The sequence below is a fragment of the Aotus nancymaae genome, unplaced genomic scaffold (assembly GCF_030222135.1).
Source record: "Aotus nancymaae isolate 86718 unplaced genomic scaffold, 86718_ANA_hifiasm-v0.15.2.pri h1tg000040l, whole genome shotgun sequence".
Taxonomy (NCBI): Eukaryota; Metazoa; Chordata; class Mammalia; order Primates; family Aotidae; genus Aotus; species Aotus nancymaae.
This window is the reverse complement of record NW_026988454.1, coordinates 123,556,733-123,584,449: the sequence shown is the minus strand read 5'-3', so window position 1 is coordinate 123,584,449 and position 27,717 is coordinate 123,556,733. Positions and strand designations below refer to the sequence as shown.

At 39.1% G+C, this 27,717-nt stretch overlaps 1 protein-coding gene across 1 annotated transcript in view; it reads right to left on the bottom strand.

Annotated features, from left to right (window-relative positions):
- Positions 1-27,717, bottom strand: part of BTBD9 (BTB domain containing 9) — a 476,557-nt gene that overhangs the window by 307,185 nt on the left and 141,655 nt on the right. The gene's annotated exons all lie outside the window — the stretch shown is intronic.

Sequence of the window (27,717 nt, the reverse complement as noted above, 5' to 3'; positions counted from 1 at the left end):
TAACTTAAAAAAAATTATATTTGAAACCCAGATTTACTTGTTGAAAACAAATAAAACAACCAACCAGTCCAGCAATAAAAGTTTGCAACTTCTACAGACAAAAGGCCAAAAGGCACCTACCGGAGATGGGATTTTGGTTCCTATCTTTATTCGTTTTCTAAAAATATGCTTGGCCTATAATGCGAAAAGATGAGCTTATATCTAGGTAGGCCTTTCTAAGATCTATAATCCTGCTCAAGTCATAATCAAGCCCACTCTTGCATTACTCACATTTCACAGAGCAAAGACTATTTCTACTATTCCTTGGGGAAAATAAGCTTCTAATTTAAATGTATCTTTGCAATTCTGAAAAATACCAAGATTTTAACACTGTATTCAAAAATCTAATACTGTAACCCTGATACTATGGTTGGATCCTATGAAGTATGTGAAAACACCATGGAAGCTCCTCAAATTAATAATTTAGATATTTTTCCAAAATAATAAAGTGAGAGTTGATGGGAAGTGAGGATTGGCCAGGGAGGTGAGGAAGGAAGGAAAGGTCCAACTTCTGTTTCTCTTCCAAACAGAATAAGAAGTCATCAGGAATTCTGTAATAGAGATGGCAGAATGCCATGTCTTCAAGTGAAAATAAAATGATAGCTTTCTCTCTTCTGTTTATCCATCTGCAATTCAGTAGGACAAATGCAATATTCTTTTTAAAATTTGGGTTCCAGAACCTCAATAAAAATAAATGAGTTCTCTGATTCATGAATAATGTCCCCAAATAAGAAACAAACAATAGTTTTGGGTTATGGCTTTGTTTTATGAAGGCAAGAGACTGGTACTGGCATGATGAATTTTTCCAGTGAATTATCCAGTTTTCATCCTTAAATTCTACATGCCTAACACCAGATTCATTTCTTTCCCAATCTGACTTATCTCTTTGCCTAACCATTTCTGTCAATGCTATTTTTATTCTACCAACCATCTAAACTAAAGCCATCATTCATCACTTCTGATTCATACTCTTCTCTTATTCATTCAACCAACATGGAAGCTCAATAAGAGTATAAATCCTAAGTACACTGGGATGGTGTCTCTTATTCACCTTTAATTCATTCTTTCACCCCTACCATATGACAATGACAGTGATAGGTACCGGGTAAAAGTGAACAAGACAGTCATGATCCCTGCCTTCATCGAGCTTACAGTCTAGTGGAGAAGTCATACATTAAATAAAGATATAATAATAAATTGTGATAAGTACTTGAAAGAAAAATACTTGGTATGGGGGAATTAATTAAGGGGTGATGGTAGTCAAAAAGGCTTCTCTCTGATAGTGAAAACTGACCTGAGACTAAACAGTAAGCATGAGATAGCTAGGTGAAGACTGGGGGAAGAGTATTCAGGAAGAAAGGCAATGTATGGGGAAACCCTAGGATAGGAAAGAGCTTGGCACATTTTAGGAAATGCACAAAACGCCAGTAAAGCTGGAGGTAATAAATGGGCAGTACACTGGCCTTTGCAGACCATATTAAGAAGCTGGGTTTTATTCCATACTTCCATATAACGAGAAGCTAACGGATGTTATGTACATAGTCTGATTTATGTCTTAAAAAGAACACTCTAACGGCTGGGTAGAAAACAGAGAGAAGAAAGGGTAGAAACAGGAAAACTAGTTATGAGTAGAACTGCAGTAGTTATGGAAAGAGATGAGGCCAGTCGTGGTAGGTCACACCTGTAATCCCAGCACTTTGGGAGATTGAGGTGGGTGGATCAACTGAGGTCAAGAGTTTGAGACTATCCTGGCCAACATGGTGAAACCCCGTCTCTACTAAAAATACGAAATTAGCCAGGCAAGGTGGTGCATCACTATAATCCCAGCTACTCGGGTGGCTGAGGCAGGAGAATCGCTGGAACCCGGGAGGCAGAAATTGTAGGGGGCTGAGATCGCACCATTACTCCAGCCTAGGCAACAAAGTGAGATTCTGCCAAAAATAAAAAAAAGAAAGAAAGAAACAGAACAGAAAAGAAAAGAGAAAGAGGAAATAGCTGAGAGTGACCTGAACTAATCAAAGTCATCTTCAATTCCCAGGGCCTAGCAGAGCTCCTGGTTCATATAAATAAATGAATCAATACCAGCATCAGTTCTCAAAGCTCTTTTTTCATAGTATTCCTACTTGTCCCAGCATAGAGATATCCTCCAGTCTCTTAGATATAATTACATTCATTTCTAGAGCCAAAGTTTTAGTCCATATCATGATAAAAAATTAAGTGATTTCTAATGCCTATAATTTAAAGTTCAAACTCAACTGCCACATTAAACTCCATATGAAAGTAAAGTATGCTTTAAAAAAATCTCCATCAGATAAGTAAGCAAAAATTTCTATACAAGAATATTCATCAGAGTGTTATTTGCAACAGCAAAACAGAAACAATCAATATGTGCTTCAATACAGAAAAAGTCAAATTATGGTACCTCTATATAATGAAATACTACACACCCCTTGAAAATGTTTTCAAGGAACATTTAATAATGTAGGGAAAAGTAAAACAATGTTAAATGAAATAAGCAGAATATAAAACATACATAATATGATCTGAAGTTCAATTTTAAAAAGAATACACACACATACACATGGCCAAAAAGAAATCAAATAAAGTACTACTGAATTAGTGATCTACTGACTGTAAGATTATGGGTGATTTTTACCATCTCAATATGTTTTTCTATTTTCCAAATTTTCTGCAATAGTAATACTTTTATTCTCAGAAAATCTCCTAGTAACAGTTACATTTAATAGGAAAAAAAGTATTTAGCTAGATCCATATTGCCGTACCCATCTTTGTTCAAACCTGTGGCTGTGTTTCCTACAGCCCCACTTCTACCATTGCCTGCACATAGCATACTCCTGCTCTGCAGCTATGGATCTGTGAGGCTTCCCTTAGCATCCCAAAGTCTGCTCTCAACATTTACTACAGAAAGCACTAATCTGACAGGACATATGCTGCCTTTACTCTCATCTTCTCTGTCCAATTCACTGTTTTCTGATTTTTGTCCTTCCCAACAGCACCAAGCAGAGCATCTCCTATACAGGCATGTAATATTTCTTGACTGTCCAGAATGAACAAGTTATTCCAATATAAGGGCCACTACTTGGTTCTGAGAAAAACAGCATACCCAGAATCTCTTGGGTCTCTGCTGTTTTTTAAAAGGCCGAAAGCTGCTGTCATACTTCTCAGTTTGAATCACAGACTGTTAGGGCAGGGAAGAGACTGGAGATGAAGTGAGGTCTAGCTTGACCCCTGAAATTAACATTGAGTTCTGAAGGTGCAGAGAGACTCTCTGAGGGTCTCTAGGGGAGGAAGTGGCAGCAGCAGAGCCAGGCCTGGAAACATGATGGCTCTAGATTCAATGGTCTCATTCCCAGTCTGTTCTATGGCAGCTCACTCTGAGAGTTCTTCTCCCTAACTCTTCAAAGAATGTAAACTGGCAAATTAAGTCTGGAAATGTCCATTCATTTCCTGAATGTCCATTTGGCAGGCTGGAAAAAATTAATTTGGGGCTGTCATTGTGTTTCTCACTCTGTATAATTTCACTATTAAATATCAAAGGTTCATTGAAAGTAGATGAAAGTAGTTTTTAAGCTTAACTGTTAAGTACTTTAAAAATTGTTTTCAAGGCAGCACAGCACAAAGGCCAGAATCATCTGATCACAAATTCCTCCCAGGGATATAAAATTAAAAGCATAATTCAGTGTATTTGTGAGGCTTTCTCTTCCCTTTTCATACCCCTGGAATGAATGAATGCAGACCTGAGTGAAGCCAGGGTGCATAATATATGCTTATGAACCAGCATGAAAAGTACACATTTAACAATGTCAGGAAGACATATTAAAGTCACTGATGAATAATTATTCTGATAAAAAACTCAGATTCTATGAGGTTAGGCTGTGATCTGAGTTGACAGCTTTGCTTATAAACATTGGTTCTAAAAAATACCAATTAATGATTCATTTGAATCCTGCTTTGCTCTGATACTGTCCAAATTCTGGCATTTCACGTCACACAATCGTCTTTTACCATATAAACTTCAGTTTTATCAAGGCAAAGATAGTAAAAAATACTTTCAAGTGAAAATAGTACAAATAACAAAAGATCTATTTTACTGTTGTGAACTCTGACAATTTCCTCTTTGCATTAAAAAAGATAATAAGTGTCAAACCAGTTGTTATAACACATGACAGCTTCAGAATAGAGAGAGCATATCCAGCTTTATATTATTCAATATAGACACATGGGAAAAGAGCAAACAGTTTTTCTAACAGATTTCTCTGCCTCAATGCCAATATGGCAAATAATAATATGAAAATGTTATTACTATACCTAATTTTCCCTTGGAGCTTTTAAATTTTTTGTTAAGTGATTTTTAAAATATGCACAGGGAGTGAGGAGAGCAATAACACTTCGTGGGGCCCTGACAGTGACATTCAGGCTTCAGTGAGGTGACACCTGGGATGGGTGGGATTTCGAAGATTAATAAGGACTGAGGACCAGGGGATGCATGACAAAGACAGATGTCTTTCCTAAAAAGGAAGAGTTCCTGAAATGGCATGAATTCCACTGAGGCAGAAGTTGGGGAAATGAAATGAGAAAGCTTAATCTGTGCTTTCTTTCTCTAATCGCTGGGGATGACAGTCAAAATTAGAAGAGAGTAAAGTAATCCAGATGTACAAGGAACAGAAGCAAAATGAAGCAGTTAAAAGACATTTTATTAGAGACTAAGAGTGATTCACTTCAACTGTTACCCAGTACCTACTATGTACTAGATGTAACATCTGAATACAATTGAACAGACATGGCTTATTTTATAAGAACACTCTCATCCATAGGGGCAGAATCATGCTTACAATAGGATGCTCAGAAGCAAGACTGTCTTTTCCTTTACACCTAAAAAAGCTTGTTTAGCAGAGTTATCTTTATCTGAAATGCTTTTAAACCTGTGCTTTGTATTTATGTCCCTACCTTTTAGATAAGACCTACTTTACTGCCAATTCTCACATTTTACTGAGCTAATGAGCAGTATCCATATTTGCTGATTTTATTTTCCGTCACCCTAATGTTATCATAACTTAATGGTATCAGGGAATAGGAAAGAATCAATGCTGATTATAGTTAAGAGAGCGAGGATGAAAGCAATACGACTGGGGATATTTGTTTTTTGTAAAGCCTCTACGGGAGGTCTTCTTATCCTACAGTCATTTAAGAATTACTCACTTAACTCAAACCGAGCAAAGATGCCATGAACGCATCAAGTAAAGACATCAGTGGCTCTCTGGTGAGGCAGCAGGGTTTAGTGGAAAGAGAATTCACACAAGGTCTTTAGAGTCAGGTGAACCTGTTTTTGAAATCTGGTCCCATCACTTTTTAAAACTGTGTGACCTCTCTGAGCTTCAATTTCTTCATCTGTAAAAATGAGAATACCCCTGCTGTACAGGGATGTTATACAGGATTAGGTAAGACAAAAAGCATGTGTGAGTGCCTAAGAGGAAGTAGCATGTGGTCAATACATGCTGTTTCCTCTCTTTTCCCTCAAATGCTTCCTACTAGGAAGGGGGAGGGGGTCAGAGGTTCAAAAATTTTCCTACCACTATCTGATTATGTGCATATATATGTGAGGAGAAATATGTGCAAAAGAAGGTTATATACTTGTGAGTACTGTGCTCTCATGAGGTTTGCCACCTTTAAAATATTTTGTTTTTATTTTATTGATTTGAGTATCATATTAGTTTACTCACATATATCATCTGACACGTCCATTTACTGGTCTTTTAAGCATCTCTGGGCATGTGGATGCTTGAAAAATAGTTTATTAGTATGATTTGACTATGTCTATCGTGTCTCCTATTTTTTTTAGAGAATTACAGGGCCAGCAGTGAGGATGGCATCAAATTTCATCAGTCATCTACAACCACTTTCTCTGAAACTTTCTGCATCATTGAATTTGACTCTCTTTCTTCCCATACTCTCCTTAGAGGACTTAAGAGGAAATGCGGATGGGCAGACAAAGCAGAAAACTAGAGGAGGGAAGAGAGGTGGGTTCTTGGCTTCTGGATGGATTCTGACCTACTTCACTTGCCTTCAAATTCTGTTTAAATTTATTTCAGCAGCTACAGGGAAGAGCTGAGAAATCCTGTTTTCCTTGGAGAATGGAATAAACAAACGTCAGATTAAAACTCAGAGGAAACTTTGGAAATTATAAGCGAGGCTGCTACTATATAATGACCAAGTTGCCTTGGTATGTCTTGTGAACTAAAATTCCATTTCACTTTTATCATATATAAAACCAGGATTATAGCTCCAGGAGGAGCTACAATCTGTGTTCTCTTTGGTCTGTCTGAACATCCCAAATAGTATCACATTCTACCTGAAGAAGTGCTGCTGAAATAGACTGACAAAGCTTCAATTATTTTGGCTGCAGGCAAAGACAAAATAAGTCTCAGGAGTTCTCCAAAAGCTCAAAAAGTTATCTGTAAACTATGCTGCTATCACATGGAAACTACAAGAACGAGACCAACACCATAAGAGTGGAGATTTCCCTGGGCTTTGCCCTGGTTATGAGAGTTTCCAAACATGCAATGAAAAGTCAGTGGAAGCTGACATGACCCAATGAGGAGCACAGCAAAATGACAAGGGTTCAGACACACAACCTGCCCGGCTCCTCTCATGATGGCTTCCCACTCACTGAGCACCGTCCAAACCCCAGGGAAGCAAGCACTGACCTTCCTGCTTAAGTTTATCAATGATCCACACAGTGTACATGGGAAAGAACTGAAAGACAGAGAGGAGGAAGCATAAAAAAATTTCTTTCCTCAACGTTAGTAAAAACATAAATTGGTTACATGACAAACAGGAGGTGGTGATTACGTTAATGGTACGATGGCAAAGTTATTACAATCTTTGGAAGAAAAAAAAAATCCCATTTCTTCAAAACTTTCCAACATTTTAAAATCCAAGCCCAGGCTTGAATCACTGCTGTATGAGGTAACACTCCCTTTCTGACCAATTCTGTGTGACTGGGCCACCAAGTCACATTGATGTAGTTGTATTACTACTGCTCAATCAAAACATCTCAGAACAGCAGCTTTCATTTCAGAACCCAAGCCTGAGGTTATAGGGGGCACTAAAATCTTTTTCTTTTTGTTTTTAAGACAGGACCTGGCTCTGTTGCCCAGGCTGGAGTGCAGTGGCGCAATCTCAGCTCACTGCAACCTCCACCTCCCAGGCTCAAGTGATCCTCCTGCCTCAGCCTCCTGAGTAGCTGGGACTACAGGTGCACACCACCATGCCCAGCTAACTTTTACATTTTTGGAAGAGAAGGGGTTAGGTCATGTTGCCCAGGCTGGTCTGGAACTCCTGGGCTCGAGCGATCCTCCCACCTCAGCCTCCCAAGGTGCTGAGATTACAGGCATGAGTCACTGTACCCAGCTGAGCACTAAAATCTTTAAATAAATGCTCTTTTCAAAAGACTGCTAAGAGGAACAGAAGGGAAAAAAAGCAATACAGTACTTCAGAAGCACCACTGGGAATTGAGGGGAGAGTATACTCTTTAGAAGCAGATAAAAGTAGCTCTGAAATCCTGCCTTGCTTCTTGCTAGCTGCATGACTCTGGGCAAGTTTCTTGATACTCAGCTTCCTCATCCATAAATACAGGGAGTGATGCACTTCCTTTGCAGGGCTCTTGTGGGCTGAAAGACAGCATGCATTCAACACTTAGAGTACCTGCCCTTTGTTGGTGCTCAATAAACAGTAGCTTATCTCTGCTACACCTAGAGTTAAGGCAGAAGACCCATAAATAATACTCTTACAGCACTCTGCTTAGGAGCTTTTATGAAAGTGTAGAGGAGATGGGTGCAAGTCCTATCACAGGGGCATTGGTGGGTTACACAATCTGCTTTTATCCTCTCATTTAAATGATGCATGGGCCAGAACATCAAACTCTTTTCAAGAAATCAGTGCTTTAACTGGGACCCTGAGACTATCTCCGTGCAAAGAAGTATACAAGTAAAAAGCTCTAATTTTGCTTGCTGCTCCACTATAGAACATGCCAAAACTCCCCACCAAATCCACTGTTCTACGTAATGGAAGTGTACCCTGAGAACCATCTGAAAAGAAGCCTGACAACTTGCCTGTTTGACTCCCCACCTGTCCTCAATCTTTCTTCCTCTGAGTGGATGACTCCAGTGCCAGTTTTAGACCCAGTGCCCATCCAAGATTTGGCACTTCCTGAACAGATTATACTGTTGGTAGACAGCATATAGCCATCACACAGGTGGACATTAAGAGATAATGGGTATAAATGTGTGCTCTGTTCAAAATCCTCATGGGGAAGGAAGGCAACACCTGGGTACTTTTGGCAATGTAAAAATTCTCTTCTTTTAAAAATGCCCTTTAAACAAAGAGCTTTATATGTAGACTCAAAAATGCCTTTCCATCAGTATCAGCTTCTCCCAGGTAAAAGGAAGTGAAGACAGAAACAATAGACCCTTGAAAATCCCACTGAGTAGGGAGAGGCAAAATGGAAAGATTTATTCTAACGTGAGAGGAACCCATGATGATGTGAAAGGGAAAGATGAGAGAAGAATGGCATATAACCTGGAAGATTCAAGTACATTCACAGATAGATACTTTCCCAAGGTGTGCAAGATTCTAGCCCTTCTTCAAGGAGACAACCATAGCATCATACAATTCAAATTAATTCCTTTCTGAATGGAGCTGAGTAACAAAGACAAAACTTGGCAAGATGGCACAGCACAGTCAGTGCAAAATTGTATTCCCAGTTGATACTTGGTGAGATGTTAGGTTGTCAGCTTAATGTAAAATAAAATGAGGCTGCACATCGTCAAGTGTTTTGAAAAGTAAAAATCCAAGGGAAATATGAAGACGGCATTTTAATGAGTCTAGAGAAAATGAACTCCGGGGTGAGCAGCTCTGCTAGCGACCTCTTTTCAGTTGGTATCCCATAGGCCTCTGGAAAGCGGGGCACATGACGGAGGGGCCGGTGCCTGCCTCCACACCATCCCCCCTCCCTCCCCTAATGAGGCTGGTAGCACCATTTGCTAGCACCTGGCAGCTAAGAGAGAAATAAAACCTGGTGTGGAGACCTCCATCCATTAAAGGCAAGAGAGTGAAAAGTGGGAGAGAAAGCTCCCAAGTTCAACAGCAGTGACCTGGGGTCATGCAGTGAGGACTTATAAAGGTATAAAAGCTCTTTTATTCAGGTGGTTCCTTTCAGTGCAACTCATTTCACGATGCTTAATGCAGGCAGTTAAAAGAACAGTTCGGTTAGATATAACTTACAGTACGTCACACAAATCTGGAGTGCCCACGGAACATTAATTTCAGGGCACGCATTGAGATTACAACCAGCCTCTTTGCCAGGGGCAGCTTGTAACTCAGAAAGTAATGTTTCATTTAGGATGTGCTGTATAATGTTGAAGGGGAAAGTAACTATTTTTTTTCATTGTGTTTCTTAAGCATTTGGAGAAGAGCTACGTACGTTCAACTGAACTTCCTGTCAAATTGTTCTCACTCGTTTTGGCACAAGGCTGCCTAGGCCATCTCTCACTAACATTTACTCTTGCTCTAAGCCCTCTAGTCCCCCCGACCACGCCCGCTAATCTTCCACAAGCAAGCTGATCACACTGGGATTTGCTTTTCCCATACACGGTTGGTTCTCACTTTCTCCTGAACCTAGAACTGTGCTTCCCACCAAAGCATGCCAGGAACTAACTCATTCCTACTGAAAGGGGCTGTTAAAAGCCCATCTTCTTCCAAATGGTAGTCAAGTGATCCTTTTTCTTTTTTTTCCTTTTAGCTACATCTCAATTCTGGTGATCAGTAACAATTTATTCCATGTAAGAAAGAGAAATCATATTAATTATTCTAAGATACAAATACTTAACTTTATTCCTGCTCTTGAATTACTGTGCTTTCTACCACATTTGTGTAGCTGTTATATGAGTCCTTTCTACTGATGTAGCTGTCATTCCTTCAACTCAGTTCTTGCCAAACACTGAGCTATGTCTAGAGAAACAAATAACTACACTTGTTGAAGAGATGCCAGTTTAGGGGGGGAGACAGACATGTAAACAGATCTGTATCTGAGATAGATGGCCTGGGTAGGAAAAGAATACATACAGCACAAATAACTCGTTGGACCTGAAAAACAGAACTTGAGGCCATGACATACCACAATGAATCAGCAAGACACAAGCACTGTCAACATGAAGGTAAGGCTTCCATTTTTGCCTCTTTCAATCTGTGCACATTTATTCTATATACTCTGCCTTTCCCTGTGTTATAGGAAAAGAAGGAACCTCACTTCTACCTAAAGCCAATCTTCTACTTGAGTTAGGGATCCAGCCCCTCTCCCATAATCAGGTAACAGCCCCTGCAAAGATCCACTCTCCTGCATTATCAAATCATCCCTCCCTGTGGTATCATTTCAATCCACACACATACCTTTACATAATCCTCCCTTGACCCTAAGTCCCCCTCATCCTCTTCATCATTCTCTGCTTCCCCTTTCAGTGATACTTTATCTTCTACAGGTATTGCTACCCCTACTTCCTCAGCCTCCATTCCCGTCTCCCTTGACTCCACTGAAATGGCTCTTAAAGGACACCACTAAGCTCTCTCCTGCTACATCCACGAGTCGATTTTCTGTTACCTACTGCCCACTCCCATCCTCCCTCTGCCCTTACTGAAAGACTGACTTTTTGAGACTTGCATGCAAATTCTGTCCTTGCTTTCTTCCTGCCTCACTGGCAGCTCCTTCCCAGTCTCTTATATTCACGTTTCCTTGCCCACCTGCCACCTAGTCTTCCCTACAGTCCATTCTCACACTAGATCACACTCGAGTTATCTTTCAAAAATCTAAACTAAGTTATTTCAACACCTGGTTTAAACCTTTCTATGGTTTCCCATCACCCTTAGAATTCCACACTATCAAGTCCCTGTAGGACATGGCTCCTGTCTACTTGTCTGCCCTCATTGCTAAACATACCTTCCTCCCAATACCCTACAGACTATCCACCAGACTTCAGACACGCAGGGCCTTCTTTCTGTTCCTCAAGCACCCTAAGCTAGTTCCCACTTCACAGTCTTTACTCTTGCTGTTCACACTTTTCCCTTAGATTACTGCATCGCCAACTTCTTGTAATTCAAATTTTGGCTCAACTGACTTCCTCAGAGAGGCCTTCCCTGACCATTCTGCTCAAGTGCTCCTTCCCCAGATTCAACCACTGGCTGGCTTATTCCCCCATTCCAATTTCGTCAAAACATGACTAGTCAGTATCATATTTATTTCTTCACATCTCGTTTTTTCCATCTCTCCTACTATAATGTAAGCTGCATTATAACGTAAGCCACCTTCATCAATAACCTTAGCTAGGTCTTCTGGGTGACTTGCTGCAGCTTCCACATCAGCAGTTGCCGCTTCGCCTTGCGTTTTTACGTTATGGAGATGGCTTCTTTCTCTTATGAATCAACCTCTGCTAGTTCCAAGCTTTTCTTCCACACCTTCCTCACCTCTCTCAGTCTTCACAGAACTGAAGAGTTAGGGCCTTGCTCTGAATCAGGCTTTGGCTTTAGGGAATGGCTTTAGGGCTGGTTTGCTCTTCCATCCAGACCACTCAAACCTTCTCTGTATCAGCAATGGCTGCTTTGCTTTCTTATCATTCCTGTGTTCACTAGAGTGCCTGGACTTTCCTTTAAGAACGTTTCTTTTGCCTTCGTGGCTTGCCAAACTGTCTTAAGAGGCTTAGCCTTCAGCCTGTCTCAGCTCTCAACATGCCTTCTTCACTAAAGCTTAATCATTTCTAGCTTTTGAGTTAAAGCGAGAGAGATGTGGCTCTTCCTTTCACTTGAACACTTAAGAGTCTACTGTAGGGTTAATAGTTAGCCTACTTTCAATATTGTTGTGTCTCAGGGAATAGGGAGGCTGGAGGTGAGAGATGGAGGAACAACCAGTTGGTGGAGCAGTCAGAATACACACATTTATCTATCAAATTGTCTTATATGAGTGTGGCTTGTGACAGTCTGAAACGATTACAACAGTAACATCAAAAATCATCAATTTCAGATCACTACAACAGATGTAATAACAATGAAAAGGTTTGAAATATTGTGAGAATTACCGAAATGTGACACAGACACATTAAGTAAGCACACGCTGTTGGAAAAATAGGGCCAACAGACTTGTTGAATACAGGGTTGCCACAACCTTCGGTTGGTCAGAACAAAACAAAACAAAACACCACAGTATCTGCAAAGTGTAACAAAAAGGGGTATGCTTGTAGCACTACTGTTCTCATTTTAACTTCGAATGGTCACACAGTTGATAAATGACCAACTTGGGACCTAATTCAGTCCATTTAACTCTAAAATCTGTGCTTACACTTATGCTTACAAGAGAGAGTTTAGATGGGCCCTGCTGAGAGCAGGAGAGTTAACCATCTGAACTTGTACCCGAATCTAGGATTCTAACATATTTTCAGGAACAGTACAAAGGATACAACATGAAGAACAATTTTGATTCCATCTTTGAGCTTTTGGTTATAAAGACATTTGAGGAATGAGAAAAATTTATGTGCTTGTGGTTATCCATTATATAAATTATCTTCTGTCATTCTGAAGGATTATTTTATTTATATTAATCTGAAGACCTATCTTAGGGTCTATTTGTGGGGGGAGGCTGGGTGTGGCGGCTCACGCCTATAATACCAGCACTTTGGGAGACTGAGGAGGGCAGATCACTAGAATTCAAGACGAGCTTGGGCAATGTGGTGAAACCCCATCTCTACAAAAAAAATGCAAAAATTAGCTGGGCATGGTGGCAAACGCCTGTAATCCCAGCTACTCTGGAGGCTGAGGTGGGAGGATCACCAGAGTCCAGGGAGGTCAAGGCTGCATAAGCCGAGATTGCGCCACTGCACTCCAGCCTGCGTGAAAGAGCCAGACCAAGGAAGGATGGAAGGACGGAAGGACGGAAGGATGGAAGGACGGAAGGACGGAAGGAAGGAAGGAAGGAAAGAGGGAGGGAGGGAGGCAGGGAAGGAAAGGGAAACAAAGAAGGAAGGAAGGAAGGAAGGAAGGAAGGAAGGAAGGAAAGAAAAGGTAGGAAGGTAGGTAGGTGGGGGAAAAATCAAGTTTGCAAGTATCACCAGGCATAACTCAAACAATTACTTGCTCCTTTAAGGTTCTGAACACAGGTCAGAAAACTATGGCCTGCGAGCCACAAATAAATTTTACACTTTTAAAGTATTGTTTAGAAAAGGAAGAATATGAAACAGAGACTTTATGTGCCCCACAAAGCCTGAAATTTTAATATTATCTGGTCTTTTACCAAAAAAGTTTGTTGACCTCTGGTCTAGATCTTAAAAATGGGTACGCAAAGTATGAAATAGGTGTAATAGAGAATGAAGTCCCTAGTTAGAAAAAGCAATTCCCTAAAGGTTGCTTTTTTTTTTTTTTGAGGCAAGGGATCAAGCAATTCTCCCACTTCAGCCTCCTGAGGGGCTGGGACTATAGGTGCATGCCATCACCCCTGGCTAATTTTTATCCTTTCCATAGAGATAGCGTCTTGCTGTGCTGTTGGTCTTGAACTCCCGGCTTCAAGCAATTCTCCCACCTTGGCCTCCCAAAGGTGTGAGCCACCATGCCCAGCCCCTGTAGGTTTTCAAAGTGTCCAAGGGATTTTTTTAAAATATCAACAACGAAGATTCCCAGACTCAGATTTTAAAATCAATCTGGCCTCCCAACTTAGCATCAATGAGATAGCAGGGGCCAAAAAAAGAAAAAGAAGATGCTGAGAAGCTTGAGTAAGAATCAGAATTATCCAGTTTTAGAGCTGCGAGGAACCATATGGAAACTATGGACCAGTGTCCTCTAGCTCTGTAAATGAAGAAACACCCAGGGACAGGGCAGTGACTTCAGGCTGCGCTGTGTTGGCATAGCACAGTCCTGTCTCCAGGCTCCTGGGCCAGGTCTATTCTCACTGTGCCAGGAGGCCTTTACCTTATTACAGAGACATGCTCTGCAAACCAAGGTGTGGTGGACAGCTTTTTAAAAGGTCAAACAAAAACCAGCAGCTCTGCAAAGAATGTGTGATCTGAAGGTGAAGTCCCAACCCATTTTATTAAGAAAAATTAATGTTTCTTTTTTTATAATGCTTTTTTGAATTTCCAAAGTGGTACACATTCATTATAGAATTTTCATTAAGAAAATTATTTTTCAAGAAAATGCAAAAAATTTAAAGAGAATAATTATTCATAATCTCTCAATACAATAATAAAATATTTTCAACATTTTATTATTTCCTTACAGCTTTTTTTTTTTTTTTTTTGAGATAAGAGTCTCACTCTGTCACCCAGACTGGAGTACAATAGCATGATCAGGGCTCACTGCAGCCTCGACCTCCCAGGCACGTGATCCTCCTGCCTCAGCTTCCCAAGTAGCTGGGACTACAGGCATGCTCCACTATGCCTGATTAATTTTTGTATTTTTGTAGAAATGGGGTTTCACCATGTTTTCCAGGCTGGTCTTGAATTCCTGTGCTCAAGTGATCCGCCTGCCTTTGCTTCCCAAAGAAATGGAATTATAGGCGTGAACCACTGTGCCTAGCCCTTACAGCTTTTTTAAAAATACAGATATACATATGCCATTTGAAAAATTAGAATATTCCCAGAAGTTTGAGACCAGCTTGGGAAATATAACAAGACTCCATCCCTCCAAAAAGTTTAAAAATTAGTTGGGCATGGTGGCACATGCCTGTAGTCCCAGCTACTAGAGAAGCTCAGGTGGGAGGATAGCTTAAGCCCAATAGTTCAAAATTGCAATAAGCTACAACTGTGCCACTGCACTCCAGCCTGGGTGACAAGAGTGAGGAGACCCTGTCTCAAAAATAAATAAATAAATAACTATAGTATTTTTTTTTTCACTTAACATCAGCATTTTTGCATCATGTAAATTTTCCTAAAACCTTTTAACATTATACAATTGCATTGTGTATATGTATAATAATTTCTGTAACTTCCAGGACCAGCTTATAAAAAGAATGTTTTACCTCACCCTCAGCAACACTGACTCTGAGTATTATTCAAAGTATTTTTCCATTTGATAAGCACAAAATGGTTTCTCTTTGTTTCACACTGACATTGATCCTTTCTTCACATGGCATTTATATCCCATCTTTTATAAATTTTTTGTTCCCAATGTCACATGTCCTATTCCCATTTTTCTTCTGAGGCGTTCATCTTCTTTTCGATGATAAGAGCCAAACAGAAAAGATTTTAACCTTTTTTTCTATCATAAATATTGTATGTTTCCCACTTTGCCATTTGCCTTTTGTCTTTTTAATTTGTTGCTGTTTTAATCCAGAAATGTAGCATTTTAGGCTAGTCAAATCCCCTGCATTTGTCCTTTGTAATGACATGTAAGGAACAATCTACTGAAGCTAGCTAATGACCTACTAGTCTCAAAATAAACAGCCAGAGTAAAGCCCCCAAATCTGTACAGCCCACAGAGGTTCCACTCAATGGTGGCCAGATGGAAGAATGTGGAGTAGAAACGCTGCCAGATGGGCTACGAGTCAGGAGGCCCAGATGCTAGTCCTGGGTTTGCTACTTGGTTGCTGCAAGTCCTTAGGCAAATCTCCCAGTCTCTCTGGGTACCATATCCCTCTATCAACAAAATGAAAAGTGTGGACGCTGCAATCTCAAGGGACACAACCTTTTCTGGTTTTCTTTTTTTTAAGACAGAGTTTTGCTCTGTTGCCCAGGCTGGAGTGCAATGGTGCGGTCTTGGCTCACTGCAACCTCTGCCACTCAGGTTCAAACGATCCTCCTGCCTCAGCCTCCCAAGTAGCTGAGATTACACGTGTGTACCACCAGGCCTGGCTAATTTTTGTATTTTTAGTAGAGACCAGGTTTCACCATGTTGACCAGGCTGGTCTCAAACTCCTGACCTCAGGTGATCCACCTGCCTCAGCCTCCCATAGTGCTGGGATTACAGGCATGAGCCACTGCACCTGGCTGACACTTCCAGTTCTAATGCTCATTCTTATTTGACATGTGAAAGAAGGGAACTCAGTGCTAGATGTTCCAGGCTAGTCAGAATCCACAACCCCAGAGAGACCTGTCAACGAGAAGAGGGACGAAGGTGAGAGACAGTAAAAACGAATGTCTGACAGGAGAAAACTTGCAGCCTTTTTGACATTCAGCTTATAGAATTTATTTCAAGTAAATCAGCATGATCTGGAAGGTGAAAGGCAGCAGAGAACTAAAACTGAAAAAGGGCTTACTTCTAGTGCACAGACTTTCCCCGGAAAAGGCACTAGGTAATCTGACTGTGCCAATCAACTAAGCCAGTTGGGGGACTATAAATGTTGGATATGGGCATAAAAGCCAGAATGAAAAGATCCAAAAGGGATGTGGATGACAAAAGTGGTGCAGGTTTTGAGGTAAAAGGGAAAAGCTGTTCGTGAGGGTCATCATGTTGAGAGACATCTCTTTGAGGGCAGATATTTATCAGATCATAAAAACAAAAACGACAAAAGACAACGAAACTCAAGCATGGGGAAGAAATGGTCTCAAGACAGTTTGGCAGGTTTGTAGGTTTGTAGGAGAGATGAAAGGGATGTCCTCTGTCCCCTGGAAATACCTGCAAACACAATATTGTTAAATAATAATATGTGCTTTGAAGTATTAAGGTGCTGGCAAGAAAGGCAAGGTGATAGTTACATAAAAGTGGCATCGTGTTGTGGGTGCCACTAACAAAACCCTGAGTCCAGGTGACACAGGGTCATGAGAAATCACATTAATGATTGTTAACTAACTAGTATTTATTTATGTGTATTTAACAATTCATTATTTTTTTTGCATAAATTAATTAATAACACCTGTTCGTTTTCTTCACTTTATTGTTACTTTAGTAGTTATTTATCTTTTCCATTTTAGCACCGATTAAAACATAAAATGTCTTTAGGAAATGTTATGTCCTAATTTATGGCTTAATTTAATCTTAGCAGTCAAACACTGAAGACATTGCATCTCTTTAAAAAATTAGCCTATTATCACACCAATAAATATATTCTTTAATATATAATATAAAATATTATATAAAATATAATTCTTTAATAAAACTCATGCTCAAATGAGAAAAAAATCACAAAGTAAGGAGTCAATGAAGGAAGAAAAACAAATCCTGAGTTTTTCACCTGGCCCAACAGGGTGTATTAAGAATAATTAAGGAGTGTATTAAGAATTATTAAAGTAATATTTCTTTGTGTTTCTGTGACGAAGGATGCCTCATCTAACTGTTCACTTCCAATACTTTCTTTTTTCAAGCTTGCTGAAAATATGACTTTCATGTAAATAAAAAGAGTAACTTTCCTTTTCCAAAAAACACAAAAGGGCAAAAACTACACTCCAAATAGCTTTTACCCTCAGGCTCAAATTTCTCGGTAAATTAAAACTCCATTATTGTTTACTTTGCTGTGGATAAAACTGAAAAAAGATTAACTGGGTCCCACTTTAGAGATGAGAAAATGGGCCCACAGAAACAGCCTAAGTCAGTCTGTAATACACAGAGAAGCAAAGGCAGCCTTCCCATCCAAAGGCCTCTCCTAGGATCTCGGTTCATAGTGTCCATTCAGGGTTCAGCAGCACCCCTTCAGGACTGTCCCCTAAGTTTTCAAAGGAGGGAGGAGTGCAGGAAAGAACACTGACCAGGTGCAGGTAACTGAAGCTCAGCCCTAGCTTAGCCCATTGTAACCTATTTCTACGATCTCGGGAAAGTAATTTTCATATTCCTATGCCTCCATTTCCATCAATATAAAATGGAAATAATATTTATACCTATACCTAACACACTGTTTATAAAGTTCAAATGGAGAAACCAGCTCTTTTCAAGTACAGGCCACTCATGTTATTTATGAATTTAAAAGAGAAGAATAAAACAACGAAGATAATGATTTTTAAACTTACATTACTCTCTCATTCATGAATTTCATAACCTCATCTCCTAAAAATGCTACATGGCATACATGTAAGAATAAGCATAATTTTTTGTTTCAATTATTTGTTTGAATCAACTGAGAGAAGTATTTTGTATGTATGTATAATATTTAAATTTTATGGTAAGGGAAATTATGATGTGGCACAAATAGCATATAAATTCTTTTTTAAAATTGTTGATAAACCAAAAAACAGTGTCGATATGCCAAATAATAATAAAATTGCATTTTGCTCTAAATTAAATGTATATTTTCGATTTAAGATTTTATTCACAAAATAAAATAGTACCACTGCATTAAAAAATTACATGATGATATAAAATATTACGTGGAGTTGGCAAATTATGTTTATAGCTGTTCTTTAAACTTAGACAATTCTAATCTAGAATTTGATCTAAAAATGAGATACTTCTGCATTTTTAACCCTTAAAAAATTGCCCATTCAATGCTATGCAATAAAGAAAAAAAAATTATCCAACTTAAAGACAAAAACTCCACAGAGTTTAAAATAATAAGAAAGTGTGCTATAACCTACCAATTACTTTGAGTAAAGGATATTTATCAACAATTACACTGAGTAAAAATGTTCCTTTGTCCGAAACCCTGGAGGAGCAATGTTTAATGAGAAAGAATTATTTATGCCTACAAACACAGAACGTAATGGGTAGTTTTAATGTAACACATCACAGTAGTACACACAGGCAGCCAGAAACGTGTTACCTGGTTTTGACTTATACTCAATTTCCAAGACTAGACTAAGGCTTTGAAAACAGCAGGGGCTTTTGGTTTTGTTTTTCCTTATTATTGACAGTGGATGGCAACAATATTTGTGCTGACAGCGTCTTCGGGCAGAAATACTGAGGTTCTACCTTTTCCTGAGGAAAATGAGTTCTCATCCATCTCCTATTTGCCAAGACTAATGATGTCAGCACATGTGTTGGTCTGTTTTCTCTCTGTTTAAGTGCTGGTAGTAATTTAGTGATTTCAATCACTGCTACATTCATTTTGGAATAACAAAGTCATGTTGAGAGATTCCTGTCATTATGAAGACAAGTTTTAGGAAGAAAGGCATCTACAGTTAATCAGTTTTGCTACCAACAGTAGCCGTTGATACACTGAAATTGAATTAACTACAAAAACATCAGGGATAGGTGTGGGGATAGAGCAGGCTGTGGGGAGATGAGCACTGAACCCAAATCAGCCTGGGCCAGAGGAAAACTCTCTAGTCTCATCATGCAACAAAACAGGGAAATTGGTTTTAGTGTTTTTAACTTTAATTGGTCGCATTAATTAATGCTAAAAACAATGTTAACAGTGTATTATTTTCATCTAGTTAAATAAAGGATTACACACATTTGAGTAAATTACACAGCATTAAACATTTAAATAACTTGAAATGAAGTCATTACTGTCATTCAAACAAGTTTCCACAGTAAAGGCTGAATGTTAAGTATGAACTGATTTGGCATTACAAGAATATAAATCCTTTATCTTTTTACTAAGAAAAAATGAAGAGATTTGATGACTTCTGACTTAAGTGGTTTGCAGTAGCACAGCACCCTCCAGTGGCCAAATTTTCAAAATGCAGTGGACAAACGGAGCAAATCTTTTCCTGCTCAATGGTGTTAGCTGATAACATTAGCTCCTTTTTCTTTTATTTTCTCTTTTAATATAATTGTTTATTTCAGCACATATTTTCAATATCAAACCATCTTTGTATTGCAAAATTTCCTTCACCAAATTTAAATTATTCTATTCAAATCTGATTTGTTTTTCCTCAGAAATATTCTGAAAAGTAAAAAAGAAATCAAAGCAAAACAAAACAAAACAATCCTAACGTGGACTCGGACAATTGCAATGAGAGTGAATTCTCTATAAGCCCCAGATAATGGCAAATGCCAGCACTAGAGTAGTAATAATAAATTTTTAAATGTTAAAATCCAAACTACAGAGTAAGATTATACAGTTACTTTGCCTGATCTACATCATGATGAGCACATAGGGTGAGTTCAAAGTTGTAAGTATATCTTTTACTCATTTTTTTCTACATGTGAACATTTCTGTTTTTAGATAACAGTGTAGAAGATTTCATTGTATGCACATTCTTTCACTATTACAACGTCTATTAAAATGAATCCAAAGTAAAGAGCTCCAAATACTTTTCTGTAGAGGTAGGAAAAGATAACCCTTTGGTTACCTTTGCAAGTTACCAGAAAAGTTCCCTTAGGCCAATTTAAAATACTTCTATTCTTGAAAAGACACTGATTTCTCACATGAAAAGAGATCAAAATTCCACTTCAAATAACTACTGCAATAGAGTAAACGCTTATAATATCCTTGGTCTGCCAAGTAAAAACTGCAAGGCATCTGGGGGTGTACAAGCACTGCCCCAGATCCTATACCAAATAGTTACTAGGTAGAATGAGGGAGTTTATTGTCAAAAGGATAATAATGATTAGCTATTTTTTCCATCTTCTGCCTACCCAAAGAATAGAAAAGTTTAAGCACGTTTGAAAGAATCTTTCCTTTCCCTGAAACTGACAAAGCAACTCTACATAATGTCAAGAACAATGGCTTTGGCCTTGCATCTTGTTTCCACTGTTACAGACCAAGAGAGGCAAATAACATCTCTGTGCTTAGTTTCTTCGTCTATGAAATGAATGTGATGAGGATTCATTGTAATGATACAAGTGAAATACTAAGCCTGACTGCCTGAAACTCACATAGGAGATCTTCAAAGAATGTTAGTTCTCTTCTTCATCCATTCTTACCAACAAAAGAAACCAGATCTATTCTCACCAGAAAAAGGACTGGAACCAGAGTTAGTAGGTATGGAGTAACATGGGTAAATCAATAAAACTCACTCAAAATTTCATCTAGGAAAAGCCCATCCTCCTTTATTACACATTAGAAGATCCAAAGATCGTTCTGGAAGCAAAAACACTGAATTCTGGAAAGGGGAGGAAAAGGAACAGAACCGGAATTTGTTACATGTTTCATGCACCCAGCCTTTCTATACATAATCGTATTACTTAAGGCACCACAGGACTCTACAGAGCAGTTACAACTGTGATGGGAACCAGTGAGGCTGGCTTCCTCTTATTCAAGACTGGAGGACAGGGCCCAAATGACCATGCAGGTATATCTGGAGGAGGGTAAGACAGTGAAGAGGAAGTGCAATAGCACAGCCCCATGGGGATGGTGGCAGAGAGACAATATGCTCATGAATAAGAACATCTTACTTATCCATCTTAATTACTTTCATCTGTTTCTCTCTTCATATTTAAGTATTAAGGGCAGTGAGGTGATGAGAAATGGTATGGAAGTCCTATCAGAATCTTTTGGAGGGAAGAGATGAGCACATATGTCATCTGAAAAAGCATTTTCAAAATTATAATACAATACACAACATTTGCAAGGCAGGCTTTCTTCCCATTGTGACCATAAAAACAAAGCAGTTTTAGAGGCTTGATGTGAAAGTGACTTCCTCTCTGCTCTGCCACTGGCAAGAACAGGAAAAACACTTGGGGCAAGCAAGCCAGCCCCACTTTCACACATGACTCACATGACTGAAGAAAAGAAAGGGCATCCTTCTAAGGCCATCACTGCCTTCTTTTATTACAGTTCTTACTTTTTATAATATTTTAAATAATATTAAAGGAGATGTAAGATTTCTAAGTTTATACAAGAGATGAGTTTTTTAATGTTGAGAAACACATTTTTCTAACGATGCAAATCAGCCAGGCGCAGTGGTTCACACCTGTAACCTCAGTACTTTGGGAGGCCGAGGTAAGAGGGCTGCTTGAGCCCAGGAGTTCAAGACCAGCCTGGGTAACACAGTGAGACTCTGTATCTACCAAAAAAAAATAATTTTTTTAAAATTAGCTGGGCATGATGGCACACACATGTAGTCCCAACTCCTCAGGAGGCTGGGGCAGGAGGATTGCTTGAGCCCAGGAGGTTGAGGCTGCAGCAAGCCGTGATCATACCACTGCACTGCACTGTAGCCTGGGTGACAGAGCAAGACCCTGTCTCTTAAAAAAACAGATGGAAATCAGCTGCAGGAAAATGAAAGGGGAAAGGGAAAAAGGACTCGTGGGACAATTTTTAAAATTCGGGCTTTTGGCTAATGGTCCTTCCAATTAAAATGCAAATGAATAAGGCTTCTAGCTTTTGCCAGCTTGCCAAGTACCCTGATGACTTACTAGTGGCAACAGCCATCATGCCTTCCCTTGCTCCATCAGTGTCTAAAACAATGCCCTAAAAGCTTAAGAGAGCTGGTGCCAGACAGCCAAGTAGCCAGGGCCTGGCTACACACACATGCTCTCTCCAAGATCTACCCTGAGGGTGGAAACTTGCAAGCAGGGAAGCAAAGGTACCAGCATGTCCCCTTATCAACACAGAAAATACCTTTTTATCAAAAGGCAAATGTCACAATAGAGAACTACAACCATCTAGCAAGCAAATGACAGATGGGTCTAGACACATAAGGTAAAGGACAAAATTGGTTTTGGTGACTCTCTGAATATTCACGAAATCTATAAAAGTCCAATTCTTTTAGGATGCAGTCTGTTAGAAATGAATATGCAACTGTACCAAATAAAAACAGTGTATTTCTCAAAATGCACACATGGAGGGGATTTTTCCTACCTCCTATTGCTGTCATATGCAGTTACTGTATATGATCTAGTATTATCTGAACTTTATCTTGATCTGTGATGTATATTCTCTAATGCAGGACCCAAGATTATATTTTTCCCCCAAAACTATTCCCTCTGTCATTTCACCCATCACAAAAGATGCAACATTCAGTAAGATGTTTGCTAACTACAGGGTTAGAATGGGCTAGCTCTTCAAAATGATCAGGTTTCTCGGACCCTACAGATGGCAGCAGTACGGAGTTCCTTTTTGCAAATTTGCCAGTTCATTATATGGAAAGAAAGAGAATGAGAAAGGGAGTGAAGGGGAGGAAAGGGGAGGAATGGAGAGGAAAGGACAGAGCAGAAAAGATGGAGAGGAAAAGAAAATTAAGAATAAAGTATACAGCAAGAAGGAACTAATGTCAATCAGGATGACTACTTACAACTAGACCTATTAACAATAAAACCATTGTATACTAGAGGATTTCCAAACCTTGTTGCTACAAAACTCCAACTACTGAATAACCATTCAGCAAGCAAAGGCTTCAGAGCTGGCTATTCTCTCAGGTCCCAGGCAGAACTGAAGGTATTATTTTAAGTCTTAATTAAGTAAGCTAGGCTAGAGTCAAACTGCAAGCAACCCACTGAGGTAGCAATAGCTAGGTTTATAGAAAGAGGCATTTATAAGAATAATGTGTGTTAGGCGTGCTGAAAACAAATGGATTTAAGGCTGAGATGCTCTGTTTTGTTTGAATTTTGTTGGCGTTTTGGAAACAATAACTATAAAGTGTCTTTCACATTAATAAGAATTTCTAACATGACCAACATTCAAGTGATTCCCAACAAATTATCAGACACAGAATCTGATCATTTACAAAAGTGGTTTACTGTACAAATTCAGCTGCCTGAGGCACATGTCTATAACATCTAAACCCAAATCCAACCTATCCCAGTTTTTCCACAACTAGGTTGTTCCAGGACTGGTGAGGTATCAAGGACGAGTCACAACACCAGAGCTGGAGTCTGGTGTTCATGGGCAAGGGAATGTTATGCACATTTCTAAACAGACTGTACTAAACAGCTCTACATAACATAAGCTAAATTTCTTTCATTATTTAGAGACACATATATTTCAAAATTTGCATGGTTCTATCTTTTTCTACCTAGCACTGAAATAAAAATAAAAATAAAAATAAAAAACAAAGCAAGAAGTAACTCTGAAAGGGATGGAAGAGGAACACTAGCTTTTAAATGCCTTGGCTCAGAAGTGCCTTATGTCCCTTCCACTCACAGCTTATTGGCCTGGGCAAGTCACAAAGCCCAAACCTAACAGTAACAAAGGCTGGGTAATGTAAGGGGACACATGAAATATGTGGTGAGCACCACTTCTTCTACACACCATCCAATTTCAAAAGTATTTGATTCTAGAAACCAAGGAGTCTCATTCCATTCCTCTTGTAAGCTTCACTATCCATACCAAGGATGTGTGTATCCTCTACTTCAGTAATCCCCCTCGCCCGACCCCAACTGATACTGAGCCAGACCTCAGTTCCATGTTGATTTTCTCACCAAATTACATTCAAAACAAATGGAGCCCTAAAGATATACAAATTCCACAGAACAAAAACCTGTACAATCAAGTTAAATCCTCACACATTTTTATCCACATCAATTATGTGCCATTTAAAAGAGAAAAAGCCACAGTAATGAATGATCTAACATAACTGGAGTCTAAACAATGCCTGTCAGCAACCGCTAGAGGTTCATCTTTTATACTTGGTCTTTTGCTGAGCCTATTTTCTGTCAGCTTTCTTATTTTCTCTTTAATTTTGCTAAGTGAACACTATTTTGACAAGAGGTTAAGCAGTACACAAAAAACCAGAGAAAAAATATTAACAAGTTAAGCACTTTGGTCTCATCCTCCTCAGCACACTGCCAAGTACTGCCCATTGCACACTGCAGTGTAAGAAAACCCTGCTCACAGGGACCGCCCGCTCGGCATTCAGCACACAAATCACTCTGACTGTGATCACACGCATTTCTCTTTATTTTTAAAATCTCCTCATTGTTGCTCATGGCACTTGAACATTATTATTACTAATCCAGCTACTCCTAATAATAGTGTTTAAGTAACTTGTCATCTTGGGAACTTTATAGACAATAGCTATTGTCAAGCGTTTAATGTAACAGGATTCTAATCTCCAGCCTCTGAAGCAGCGTTATTTATATGTTATAATGGTAAAACTTATGTTTAAATTGCTTATTTATGCAATATATATTCTCTATCATCTCAATTCTAATTTTTATATCTGCTTTGTAAGTAAAATAAAGAATCCCATGCAGAAAGACCCAGACAGTACACTTCTTAAACAGTAATGAATCTCTTGTGACTCCTTTTATTCACACTGCAATAGATTCTGTATTACCATGCAGAGAAAAACAAAACAAAACACCATAGATTACTTCCCTTGTTTGCTCACACTATTCTGATAGGAACAAGAACTTGAAGGTGCAGCATGCTATGTCTTAGGACTGTGAGTAAATGTGAGATTCTGTTGACATCTTGTTCCTGCTTTCAAACAACCAGGTAGGTTACATATGAACTGTCACAGCAGCTGAGCAAGTTTTATGATATAAATGTGCCCACATTCTTTTCAGAGACATCATCTTCAGCTGAGCTCCATATCGTAGTTGAATACTGTGGTTAACAATTTCTTAACTTGCAATAGGCATTTCAAATCAATATTTAAAAGGTATAATCATTACTATTTGTCTGCTAACCTTCCCCTCACATACACCACACATACTTTCCATGTGGCAATGCAAATGGTCTGAATCCAGCAGAAAATAGAAAGGTGTCAAAGAGAGAGAGATAGAATCTCTTTCTCTGGCCCTTAATGAGGTCTCCAGAGCCAAAGGCAAACCAATAACAAATTGCATTTTCCACGTATTGGGGGCTTGGAGAGGGGAGGAAAAGGCAGCAGAGGGGTGGTAGTAGGGGGGACCTGGAGCTTGTCATCTGAAATTAATTGAACTTAGCCATGCCAAGAAAACACTTGTAATAAACCCTCCCCATCTAAATTAAGGGTTTTATACCATGATAAAAAAAATAAAAATTTATGGCAGTAATTTCATCTGGGTTTTTCAAAAAGTGCTTGCTGATTTTCTTGTACTCAGTAGAAAAATCCCCAAGGAGCAATGCAGACTGCAATAAGGCAGACTTCTAAAAAGATACCATTTAATTTCTCACTCCTCCCTTTGCACTATTGCCACACTTCCACTTTTCTCTAACTCAGTATTAACTCTCTCAACACAAGTCTCTTCCATTAACCCTGAGCAACATCTTACAGGGCAGGTGAGAGTGCCTGATCTTCAAATGCCTATCCATTGCTCTCAGAGAGATAAGGATAAGTGAAGAGACCAGAAGCCCTGGAAGCACACACATTCATCTTTGGCTTTTCTGTATGATACCTGGCCATCTTAACTGAAGGCATCAAAAGTCTTAATGGCTTAAAAGTAACCCCAAAACAAATCCATCACTCAACGCCTTTAATGCTGGTGACAAGAACAGATGAGTGAATTCAGTTCGCAACCTGTGGGTCATAGGTGGCATGGCAGGTACCTAGGTCAAACACAGATATATCTGCAAAGGTTCTGCAATCCCCATGGGTACAAAGCACTGGCTGAAGACCAAAGGTATAATGTATAAAACACAGACAGAGTATTCATCTTCTAATTAATTTTTTATCTAATGTTCATATATATTGCTGTGATGAATAAAACAGAAATTTATTAAAACCAGAACTAAATTCACAGTTGCTTTTTGTTACTTTCTCAATGGATCCTGTAAGTAAAAGAGTTAACTTACAGTTCTGAAATTTTTTTTAGGTCAAAATGAGTCTTCACATTGAAGACAGAGAACAACTGATGCGAGTGTCCCTGATCCAAACATCTAAGATCCTCCAGAATCTGAAACTTCTTGAGTGCCAACATGATGCTCAAAGAAAATGCTCACTAGAGCATTTCAGATTTAAAATTTCCAGATTAGGAATGCTCAACCAGTAGGTATAATACAAATATTCCAAAATCCAAAAAAGTTCAAAATCCTTAACACTTCTGGTCCCAAGCATTTCAGAGAAGGGATACTCAACCTGTATCTTCAGTGCTTTGCACTCGGGCACAAGTAAACACCCAGTACTTGTTATCACAGATGTAAGTATATTTTTCTTGGCCTCTTTTTACATGTAGGTTTTCTTTCACTGCAGTCCCTATCAATTTACATCACCAGTTCATCCCATCTCTTGGTATATAAGAGAGCAACAGTTCTCAAAATGTGGTTTGTGGACTCCTGGGAGTCCAGGGAGTTCCCCTTCTGGGAAGTCTGTGAGGTCAAAACTTCTTAATTTGAAGAAACTATTTGCCTCCCACATCTGTGCAGTTGGGCTTTCCACAGGCTCCATCACCTGTTCTATCACAACAGACTGAACGAGAAACAGAGAATCCAGCAGTTTTCTATTTATTATGCCAGACATTAAGGAGATTTGCAAGGCCACTCTCTCCACTAAATTTATTTTTTAAATATAGTTATTTTCCATCAAAAATGATATATATATTGACATGTAATGGGTTTACTGTGGGTTTAAGAAAACAAATAAATAAATACTGATATACCCTGCATAAACAAAAGCTCTTTGGGGTCCTCAAAAAATTTTGAGAATATAAAGGTCTCCTGGGAACAAGAGTTTGAAAACTACTGTTATAAGACAGCAATCTGCAGTATTCTGGTGTCAATGCAGAAGCTGGTTTCTATTGTCAAAAACTCTGCTAATCCCTAGAGATGTTGATGCTGGACACTGCCAGATGCGGATGTTGCAAAGGGGATTCAAGTGTTGGCTTGGGTGGCTGGGCCAGCTGCTCACCATGGTCCATTCTAACATAAGATTCTATAATTCTGTCTGAGAAAGAACCTAAAGAAGCCTTTCAGAGCTTTGGCTACTGACATGGAATATGAATAACACT